Below are 12,501 nucleotides of genomic sequence, written 5' to 3'. Positions count from 1 at the left end.
CCCCCCCCCCCCCCCCCCTACACCCCCCACCCACCCCCCCTCTCCGGTCAACTCCCCGAGTCCGGTCTCAACAGCAATAAACCCTTCCTAGCCGCTGCAGAAGAGGGTACTAAGGGGATTGGTGGGGGTGAGGGGGTCAGCCCTTGGGGTTTTCAGTTTTTTAAATATTTATTCAGTGAATCATTTCTATAAAAAAAACACAATTGATCATTGTTCAAACTCAATATAAATATAGATAAAACAGATACAATTGATCACACATTGTGTTTTGGTAACCTTATGCATATTATTTGTATAGTTTTTATTCCTCATCCGTTCATGGACCTTAGTCTGTCATGTCTCCCATTTCATACGTCGTCAACAAATCTGCCATACAAGGAGTTCCCCATTATAAATTAAAAGTTAAAGTATTATGTGTTTTCAAGATGACCGTGGCGTAATGGATCCAGTGTACCTTTTGTGCATTCTTCAAATAAATTAGACTTAATTGAACAGGTAAGGAAAAGAAAGTAAAAAGTCACTCAACAGAGCATGCTAGTTTCACAAATCTTGCCCAAACATGTTTACGTTAGGCACTGCCTTCTTCGGGACCTATCTTGGTCTCGTGTACATCACACCAGATCATGTATTTATTCCAAATGAAATGCTGCCAATTGTTGAGATGAATTTCTCAAATCTGGCCTGGTGGACAGATTTCACGAGGCCACCGGTCAAGCCAGAGGGGAATTTAACACAATTCCTTCCTGACCACGGAATCCAAACGGAAGTCGACTCTCCTACCTAGGTTGGTACAGGTTCCTGAATGTGAAATAACTGGTAACCACGGTGCAGTCAGCGGGGCGGGGTAGGAGGGTTGGGGAGAAGTTGTGGATGGATAATGGGAGTTAGGAAAACAGGGACGAGGTTTAGGGAACGTGAATGGATGAAGGAGAGTTTGGGGTGAAACACTCCATGGTACAGTCATACTACTTTTAAGACGCATCACTCAACATACAGAAGTTGGTACTTAACCATTCCTGGCCTTTGTCTCTGTGTAGCTTGCTTACTAGCATGTCGTACCCCTCCCTTTGCCTGTTGATTAGCACCACCTGCCCTTCCTTATTCCAAGGCAGTGGTGCATTTGGGTAGCATACTGATTATCACCTTTCCTTAATCAAAGGCTCCTGAAAACCTGCCGTTGTGCACAGACATATACAACATAAAGCAAGCACATTTAAGCACATTGATTCCTGCCACTATTGACTTCTCTTTGGTAGCAGCACAAGGAATAATTAGCAGCAGTACAACATATATATGCAATCGAAAATACTCTGAAATGCAATTGTTTAAAAGGTGGCTTGGAGCCAAGTTCTTCCCTGCTATGAGCTTCAGCCTTTCACGCGTCATGTTTTCCTGTTCTCTTCACAGGATTACTGAAGCATTTCATTCACTCATTAAACTATTTATTGTGCACAGTAACTGTTCAATGAATTGTATTCAGTGGAGTACTTGGCTTATGCCTGGGGAATCGCCCTTGGTACCCCCCAGGCGCTGTAGTGCAGGCGGGAAGACAGCGAGCAGTAACCCGCTTGCAGTCTCTTATTGCAACGGTCCAGAGCGGCTCAGCAACCATCGAAGAACGAACCCGCCACACATGGGAGGTTGCCAAGCCCCAGTCTGCCTTGCTGCTGCCCTGAAGTTCTGTTCCTCCTCAACACGTGCTCGTTCACCGCTTCCCGTGCCTGCGTTTCCCACAATCACCAGCAAGCAGCACTGGCCAAGATGGAGCTAAAAGGGCTCCAGGGATGATGTACCCAGGCATGTGAACGTGAAAGGCCAGAACTACACTGTTTGGGGCCCCAACTCACTACACCTCCAGGGCTGCTTAGCCAATGTGTTGAGGCTCCACCCACAAATGCCCTCATGCCTTACACTGGCACCCAATTCCTCTCACCACCCTATTTATAGTGAACAGGGGAACTCGGAGTTTAGCCAAACCCAATCGAGGTAAGCGTGGAAAGGGGTTAAGGCTAAGTCTCAGGAGAGGTGAGTGAGGTCAGGGGTCCACAATGCGCCTACACAGTGAAATACACGATTATACTTTTGACAGCTAAGTACAAAAATATCTATTATAGGCCCAAAAGCACACCAGGAAAATGAATCAAGCAGGTAATATCACACAACACTCTGAATCAAAAATATATACAGTCAGTTGGTTAATGCAATGCATACAATTCACCATTACACCTGAATGGAAAGGTCATTAGTTAAGCAATTGTATAACCAGTCCACAGGAACAGAAGCCCTAACTTTGAGTCCAACCCTAAGTTGAATGGGACCTTGTGCCCAAAAGTTCACAAAGTACCCTAGATTAGGAAATGTTCCTTTGGGTGTGAAGATTGTTCCAGGCGTCTTTCAAAGGGATTTACAGTTAATGAAGGAGATGAGGGCAACAGTAAGTATTGCAACTACTTAACGCCCTTACGCAGAGTTTCCCAAAGGAATTGGCAGGTCGAATGGGGGTCGCTGGAGGTAGGTTTCCCCACTGTTGGATTCAGTAGAAGATGCCCTGCAGGTGCAAGGAAGTTTCCGGTCGGGTCCAGGAGCTGAGTGCAACCCTTTCTATCGAAGAAATTAAGCCGGCACTTCTTGACACTCTACCAGACAGGGGAAGGCAGATTCCAGCGATGGTCACCGCACACAGGTGACAGCAGGCATCCCATCCGTTGCAAAAAAAAAGGAAGCCTTCCTGAGAAGCACCCACCGATGCTGAGACGCTGAAACTTGGCAGGAAGCCACTTGTAGGACTAGCTGGAGAATCCTGAAGTTCCAGGCAAAAACGTGGAATGGCAATGCTTCTGGAATGGTAGACTAAAATGGAGCTGGTCAGGGACACTTCTGAAAGCAGCAGGATCATAAGGTATCGAGACTGGTTGGTCCCACAGTTCGAAGCACCAGCAAGGGTCTTCTGAGGTCGGGTAGTCCAGCAGGGCTTGACCAGGACAGCAGCAAGAATGGTCTCCAGGCCTCTTCAGGATTCGTCCTTGTGTCTTCAGTCGCTTGCACAGCTACACAGGATACTTGGCTCCTATTCTGATGGCTGCAGGACTCCTTATTCTAAATTCATGTGAGTGATCAAACTCAGCCCTCCAATAGCAAGGATCTCATGCATGCCAGCAGTGGTCCAATCAGGGACCACTGTGGGGCTGACTCATGCGTACACACTAGATTCACTGGCACCAGTTTGTGGATTGGGAACCAGACAGTCCCAACCTTCTTCCCGCGGAGGGGGGGGGGCATTCCCTTTAATGCATGACCATTGAATGCATGACCATTAAAGGGAATTCCTGACCTGAGAAGGCAGATGGAAGGCCAAAGAACAACCGAATAATCTTGTGACAGATCTCTTGGGACACTAGACTTTGTTAGTAGTTAAATGCTGTAAACGTGGAAGTGTGAACTAGAAATATAGCAACAATATTACAAATCTAACTGCTGCCACCAGATCGTCTTTGGTTACATTTAAAAGTAACCAAAATCCCTTTGGTGTAAGTCTAGGGTGATGCAAAACTATCCCCATTGCACTGCGTTGCAATATGAAAAGGTTAGCCAAACACATGACTAGTAAAAAAGATAAAAGGGAAAACTAGTTTCCCAGTGCCGAAATGAGATAAAATGGCAGGGACGTGAAGCAGAAGTCAGGAAAAGGTGTAAAGCAAAAGGTTTGGGGGTCTTATTAAGGCTAATCAATACAATTATATTTGTTTTCTATAGTTTGTGCAGCCATTACATGCCATCTGTGGTCTGTTGGTTATCCCATCAATCCTTGATAAGATATAAGTCATTTGTAGCAGGGCAGGGCATGTGGGTATTCTGACTGCTTACTCAAGATGTCAACTATGGGAGACCCATTAGAGTGGAACAAATGATCTGGTCATAGTGTGCCATCTGTCCCCAAACTGTTGCTCCGACTGGCTGGCCGTGCTTGTAGCCCTCAACCAATACATGGCCAACCTCTAGAGGACTTTTTGAATGGCCGCTCAGCCCTCTCACTGCTCAAGGGCCACATATTTCACGATTACATATAACTCAAAAACTTTGCATTGGAGCTCCAGAAGACTAGTAAGAATGTATGCCATGCGTGCAGAAACATCATTTTGAAAATAAACTCGCTGCTGGAGCAGGTGGCAGGCCCCAGTCCAACAGCACTCACACTGCCTTACCAGACGAGGAACCATGCGCCAGCACAATCTGAAGTAATGCCATCCTATATGTTTTGCAGAAACTTTTCTGCCTTCAGCGGGTGCAGTGTGTCTCCATCTGACGCTTCTACATGCCCCATGCGCAGACATGTCGGGACCAGTATATATTGATTATGACTGTTGCATGTCACCCCTTCTGGGGGACATGGTACATTCCAGTGGAGGCATCATGGTCACATGGTGTAACCATGTGGCCATGTTAATAAAAGGGACGAGCCATTTCCAGCTCGCCAGTCGATCCCAAGCTGACTCCTGTGTCTTCTTGCACCATGCTGGTGCGGCGCAGCGTGCCTTGGGCCCACCACGTGGCCCGGCATGGAGACGGTGCCCCTGCTGGGAACACCGCCTATTGATTCCTGCTGCCGTGTAACCACGGCAGTAGTTTTGCCCCGACCTGGGTGCTCCCAGGACTGTGGCCGTTGATCCTGCAGTTCCAGTACCCAGGGGGCTGCAGAGGCCGCGGGATGCCCCTTGCAGTCTGCCTAATGTTGAATGGCGCATCCGGTGAGGGTGCCCCCTCTGGTCCGCCCTGCATGGATGCAGAGCGGAGGTGTGGTCTGGTGATCCGAGCCCCCATAACAATGGCGACGAGGATGGGATCCCGTGGGTGTATGATGGCGTTGGCCGCTGAAGGTGAGGAAGCGCTGGGGATGGCCCAGGACCCCGTGTGAATTAGCATGGGCGCCTGGTACCCCCAGGGAGGAGGCCGTGTGCGGCTGGGAAGGCTGCCCGGAAGAGAACTGAGGAAGGCTCCTGCAGGAGATGGATTGAGGGGTTCCCGTGCGCACACCGCCCCGGTCCTCCCTGCATGGATGCAGAGCGGAGGTGGGGTCCGGTGATCCGGGCCCCCATAACAGTGACCTCACTTCCTTCTTTCCGCAAACTGTTCGCTTCAGGAACACACAGCTAAATTTCAGAATTTGTCATCGCCATGCCCACCATGCAAAGACCTATGGGTTCAAACCATGCGTGGGCTGCAGCCGTAGATGTCGGTTTGTTTATACTACTTGGGCAAGGAGCATGACATCCAGTATTGTGCGTCGTCAGTCCCGGCACTCGAAGCCTTCCGGGAACAGGCGGCAACACTTTTTACTTTCATCCAGAAGACAAGGGTTGAGGTTGCATAGTCTCATTCAAGGTTGTGTGGAGTGTCGGCCCGAGGAGGGGCTATTGGGGAGATTTATCAATTTTATGCTTTATATCCTGAATGAGGGTAGCCCTTTCCCCCGCATTCATTCTTATGTGCTCAGACTTTTGGAACTCTGTTCTGTGTTTTACCTTTCATATGGAGTCTGCTTTCCTCCATATCTCTTTAAAGGCATCTGTGTTTAACTTGTGCACGCACACTGCACCCTATGTGCATTGTTGCTGGGAACCGTTTGGGGTTCTCTCCTTTGAGTTTCTTTGATTATCCTTAAAAACTACTGTTCTTAAGGAAAGACATGCAAGGATCTGCATTGCAGGGCAATAGGGGGTTGGAACTTTCAACAAAAGAAATCTTGCCAGCAGCCAAGCCTGGAAAGCAATTTGCATGTTTTGGGTCTGCAAGACGTCCTGGTGTTATGAACTCTGCTGGTGACATGGCTAAAACGGCATATAAACCTTGAGTGTATCACAAAATCCCTACAAGAGGTCGCCGTCCTTGTTCTACATCCTCATTCTTTGTGACAAAACAAGTTCTCCCTTCAAGTGACATATCGCTGGGGGACTTGTAGACGCTGAAGCTACTGGAGGGTGCAGAATCTTGTGGTAAGCAATTGAAAGATCACTTGACCAATCAAAATGACAATGCTTTAAATTGCAAATCTGCTACTTCGTATAATTGTTCTCCTTTTGTGAAGCCAACTCGGCCAAAAGACCCTCTGATGTTAGGCGTGAAGCGGTCCAGCGCAACACAGCAACCTACATCTAGTGAAGGGCAGCCTGCAATGAAGGACTTAAATCTTTGTTCGAAAATTGGGGAGGCGGATTTGTCTCATCAATCCAAGGGTCATATAGAGCATCAAACAAGCACCAATATTTGGGAATCTGCGATCATCCCTATGAATTCAGATAAAAATGGCATATGTAATACAGGTCAGGCAGCAGACTTGTCCGAGTGGTTGGACGCTTCAACCTCTCTGCCTTCTCTGGAGATGAATGCTGAAGGAACCCTCACCTCGGTAGAGCCTGACCTATCTAACCCAAGTCAAGTTGGTGGGGTGACGAGAACTGAGACATTTTTGGAACAAACTCTTAACCAACAATAGAAGAGAGGGGCCACGGTAGCAGACTCTCGACCACACAGATTCAAACAAAATAAAGATGAGCAGTGCTCCTGTTCACCCAAACGCGTCATCAAGAAGAGAAAAATCAGATCTTTTCACCATGATGTCAACCATCACCATTGCCTTGGCTCCGTTCATGAAACTCACATCTAAAAGATGCATTAAACACCATAGAACATTACTTGCGATGATGTGTACCAAACCTGGTTTCGTTACAGCTAAAGAACATGCTGAACAAGACGTCCCTCTTTCTGAAGCCACCAATGAGAAACATCTGAAGGAGTCTAGTGGGAGGTAGTGGGGTAACCTCCTTGAAATCTACAGACATTGAATGCTTCGCAGTTGGTGGATTTAGCAGGGGACCAAACTGGTCAAGCACATGAACGCTGCAAAATACCATCAAGGGTGATGTCATCCACTCCTGTGGAGAAAAGAAGTGAACCTTGCATCTGTTGGGAAGAAGAAGCAGAAGAAATTCACGTCACGGAGGAAGATTGCAACGCCTCACTAAATCCCACTTATTCAATCTTAACTCAGAAAAAGGTGGACTTGAGTGGTGGAACTGAGCAGAAGGCAAAACAGAGAGGCAGCAACACTCGTATAAGGCCCAAATTACCTCTTTCTAAAGATCAACCTGTTAGGAAGGTAGCCCCAAAACCGACGCCAAGGAGAACTTGCCCAAGAGTAAATAGATATCCGGGCTCCCCGGGACTTGGGGTGCCGTTTGTTGATGGGACAGTGCTTTTAGCTCATGTATCAGCCACGAGGGAGCCAGACTCTCCAAACTTTAATGGATCTATCAACATACTCGATGGACGAGGAAGCTAGCAGCCAACTGGAAGCAAGCAAGCTGGTAGAGCCTCAGGCCCCTCCAGCAGACACCGCTTCTCGGCAATGTACTCCCCTGAGAATTCCTGCGTCACCTCTTTTCCTAACAATGTCGGAGAAAAGAAGGTTGGCTACGGATCAAAACTCAAAAGGGGAAATTGTTTGCATAAATTCTTTAAAGACAAAACATGGACGGGAACAAATTAGTGGGAAAACGCTCCCGACTACTCCGATGGACCTGGTCGGTGTCAGGCGTTTACTTTGAATGTTTCAAGAGCCCACGAGGGGGCAGTCAAATTAGCTTGGATCTACTAATTACCACCGGTCCGATCCCAAAATGAGATCAGGGAATGGTTCTCTGGGACGCATGATGGGTAGATCCAACATTAACCATCAAAATATTACTCAATTACCTGAGCTGAGAAACCAAAATCCGAAAGATCGCTCTCTCAAACTTGAGAGAATTTTGGACATGGAAGATACCTTAATACTCAATCGTAGAGCGGGGATGGAGCTGCTGCATTGTATCCCAAATCTGAGGCAATCAACATCTGAGGATTTGAAGATCATGGAGTTCGGAGATTAACGTTGTACGGATTCTATTTATCTCCACATCACTTCCCTGGTGGTGAAGAACATGCTGTTGAAAGCAGCAGAAAACCTTCTAATGCTGGGTTTTGATTTAACAGCTGTTAGGGCCCCGGAGCCGGAGTCTGAACAAACATTATACCAAACTTCATCAAAGAACACATTAAATGCAGCAGACAGTGAAAGCAGTGAAATTGCCACAAGAGCACGGTGCCCAAACTCTACCAACACTTACCTAGATCCATTAAAGACAGGAAGGGTGTCACGACCCTCGCCCAAAACCCCCTCTGGCAAACCCATTGGCCAGGTGGAGTCAGGACTCCGGCCTCTAGAGCCTGGCATCCTCTTCAAAAGCCCTCATGGGGCCAGTCCTGGTGCCTATGGCGCCAGGCTCATACATCATGAACAACAATGTGCTTGGGAACTACTTTATTGTATTGTCAGCCAACATGGAGGCATCCACATAGCTTGGTTCTGAGGAACCAAGCTATGCGGTCTAGTGTTTTGGGTGTGGCAGGCCTGGAACTCCTTTCCCTGGTACTACTTTACCTGGGCTATATAAACCACACCCTGACTGCAGAACATGCTTTGTGTTACTTTGCAGCTTTCAACGTGACGCTCACCATGTCCAGCTATTCCCTCGAACCTCGGAGAAGCCAAACCTGCAAGGAGACAAAAGGAACATCATTAGCAGCAGCATCTTACCTGCAGTCTTCATCTTTAAACACTCGCAGCTACTGAAAACAGCTTCCTCGAATCTGCACGCCTCCTGGACAGAACGACCTGAAAGAGGAAGATGGTGGCAACATTAAAGAAAGCTGTAGAGACATTTTCAAATTACGAACTGCTTAAAAGGCTTACCTGTCTGGTCGCCTCTCGGCTGGCACCACTCCGGACATTCCACTCATGCTGAAGAACACTGTGACCTACAAGGAAGGAAAACACAGGTTAGCAAAGGCAAGACTTCGCAGCGCTGCGCATAGCGCTTACTTACCGCATCATAGCGCTTTTAATGCGCCATCATTTACCAGCGGGGCTCAACCAAGCCAGTTCGCCGCGCTGAAGCACTTCATACCTAAGGGAGAAAAAATACATTTTAAACAAAGAAAGGCATACAGGATAGCAACAAAACTAAAGAACAGCAATAAGACCTACCTGAACAATATCAAACGGGCCGGCGTCAGTGAAGTAACTGGACCACACTCGCCCATGAAAGACAACGCGCCCCTGCAAAGAAGGCAGGACAAAGAGCACACCTAATTCTACCACAACGTGAGGAGAGGGCCCCAGAGGGACTGAAAGCAATCGGGGGTGGAGAGAGGATACTTGCCTCAGTCAGTCTTGAACACAGTCCTCCTGTATTTTCAGGCAGAACCTTCCCCGCAGACCACATCAGGGCAAAGCTGATAAGCATACCAGCGAGTAACCCAGCTGGGTGGCGTCCCTGTGGATACCAGGTGAGTGTAACAAAGGGTACCGGTTGGTTTGGGACAAAAATATAGTGGTAATACCAAACTGGAAACTCTGCTGCACCATCTAAGCAACCCGACAACAATGCCAGCGGGCACATCAGTGGGAAGTAAAACATTGAACTGGTCATGGTTGGTAAGAGCACTAACCCTCCAAGATAAAAATCTAGCCACTCACCCAAATTAAAGATATATCATCTTTTGTATCGTAGAGCGGGCCTAAAATCTCAAGGTTGACTGGATTAAAAATGGCCTCCTGAAATACGAGAGGCTTTACGCAATTTACTAAACCGAGTGAAGTCAACCTGGGGAACTTTGATCTATTCTGTTTGCAGGAAACATGTCTTGGGGAGAAATCTCATTGAGCCCTGCTTCCAAAGGAAACCCGTCTGCCGGTCCCCTTACAGCAGTTAAATCTGGCAGTCCTCTGAACCTTATTGATACGATTTCATCCAGTCTCTTGTCACAAGAACTTCTCATTGGCTGGGAATCTGAGGACTTGGGCCAGAAAAAAGGGTAACCACTTGTTATAATTAAGGTTTACTGGAACCCTATGCTCATTGCAAAAGAGACCTTCATAGACCACTTCATGACGATGCGCACATCATCCAACAGACGCAACATGTGATCATATGTGGGGACCTAAATACACCATGTCTGATTAATCAAGATGATGGTCGAGATGTCTCACGTGAACGCTGGACTTACGAGGGGGGACCTGTGGAATTCCCTGATGGACGCAAAAGACATGCGCATGCTGAATGGCAACACCAGAGACGACATACCGCCCGACCCGACGTGGGAAAGTATGGACCGTTCATCAGTGATTGACTACATTTTTGTCTCTAGGAATTTTCTACCTTTGGTAAACACATTTAAAGTTGTTAAAACAACTTACAGCGACCATCACTTACTACTCCTGGATTGGTCAATTCGAACCCCTAACAAACGGGAAAAAATGTCTGGGACGCTGGAGGTATGTAATGGCGGTTCTTGCTTGAAAATCTCTAATAACAAAACAACTGTCAAGGGACTTTAGCCAGGCTGGTGCTACAATGGAGTATAATCTATTTCTAGCCCTACACTGCACTAACTGTAAGGAGACAAGACAATCAACTGTAAGACATCTACACGCATTCAATAAAGAAGTAGTGATGAGAAGAAAAGAGGTTAAGAGGCTCCAAAGGGTGGCAAATAAATCCAAATCACAAAGACAAAGAAGAAGCTCTTGAGACAAAAAAGGAAATACAAAAATTGGCTGTACTCCATCAGACTGTTAACCTACCAGAATGACTCTGAAGCCATGCTTAAGGCACTTTTAACCAAAGAGCCTATGACGAACAGACCAACCCTATAAGCAAAGACAGCTGGATGAAACATTTTAAAAACATATACACCACAGAAACCATCTCAATTTGCTCATATGTTCAAGACGTGGAGCCCTGGGTCTATGATAGTGACATCAGTGATATCCAAAGACATATTCAAAAGTTGAATGGCTTGTGTGCCCCTGGTCCGGATGGCCTGACCAACTTTATGTTGAAAGAACATACTGAAGAATGGACGAGCATCGTCCATGCCTTGTCGTCTCAGGTCACCCTACTTCATCAAATTCTAAACTCATGGAGGAGGGCGATAGTGGTCCCAATCTTCAAAAAAGGAGAACGGGAAACCCTAAGAACTATCGACCTATCACCCTCCTCAATGTGTTCGGAAAGCTTTACGGTACTATACTCCTGGACCATTTTCATAGTTGCAGCCTACAAAAAGGCTGTAATGACCCCCTGCAAATGGGTTTTGTCAAGGGTATCGGGACCGTAGTTAACATATTACTGAATATACTAAAGGCCCGAGTACAAGTTCTTTATGGCCTTTGTAGACTTGGTCCAGGCATTCGATCGGATCGCCGGTTATACATTGTGTACAAAACCTGAAGCAAATAATTGCCCGCAGGCCTTACTAGATGCTATAAAGGCCATGCATGAGAACACAGCCTTAAGAGTCCGGTTGAATAGGTCGGGCACCTATCTAACGAAATTATTACTCAAAATGAGTCAAACAGCGGTGTCCAATGGCTCCGGCCTTATTAAACTTCTTTTTGACGGATATGAAACAGACAAACGTCAACTATAATTTTTCTGGTGTCCAGACATTTGGTCGAATGAAAACTGGTCGAAAGACATTTGGTCGACGCAATTTGGTCGAAAACCAAATGGTCGAATTATTTTTTTTATTTATATATATATATTTTTCGGGTTTTCGTTTTTTAAAAAAAAGGGGTTTTAGAAAAAAAAGGGGTTTGGGGCGGGGGGACCCCCCCCCAAAAAAAAGGGTGGAAAAAAAAAAAAAATTCGACCATTTGGTTTTCGACCAAATTGGTTCGACCATTTGTCTGGTCGACCAATTTTTTTCGACCAAATGTCTGGTAACCATTTTTCCAACATTGGTAGGTGGTGTACAACTGCCACGCCTACTGTACGTGTAGGATGTGGTCCTAATCGACCAAACACCAGTAGGGCTACAACGTCAATTGGATTCACTGTATTGTTAAATTAAAGCTAATGGCTTAGAAATAAACGAAGGGAAAACGCAAATTCTGAGTTTTGGAAACTCTATCCTGGAGGGTAAGCATATCGACAAAGTAACTTTTTTGAAGTACTTGGGTGTATAGCTTAGCGATACAAATGTTGAGGCCCCCATGGTGGCACATCTAAGGGCAAAGACCTGGCAAGCCGAGCGCGCGCAGTGAATCAGAAATTCGGCCGTTTTGCTATAATGCTGGCTGTGGTGTTCTATAAATTTAAAGTGGTGCCTGCCTTAATTTAGGGAGCTGAAGGGAAGGTCTAACATCCCAGATTGTATGTGGCCACAGTTGGAAGGCTTTCTTTGGAAGAGTGCTAGGAATTCATCCATCTACACCGATTCAAATTGTGCGGTGGGAGCTGGGTCTTTCCTCTTTAAAACAAACGGTGCAATGGAACAGTATGGCTCTTTATATAAAATGTCTTATGCGTCCTAGGCCAGAAATTCTGGAAATGCTCAACAAGGAAATCACCATATCCCAAAACTCCATGTTGAGGAAATGGCGACTAAAAATAATCGCTCAAC

Source organism: Ambystoma mexicanum, chromosome 10, assembly GCF_040938575.1.
Source record: "Ambystoma mexicanum isolate Mex_15411 chromosome 10, UKY_AmexF1_1, whole genome shotgun sequence".
Classification (NCBI taxonomy): Eukaryota; Metazoa; Chordata; class Amphibia; order Caudata; family Ambystomatidae; genus Ambystoma; species Ambystoma mexicanum.
This window is presented reverse-complemented; position numbering follows the sequence as displayed.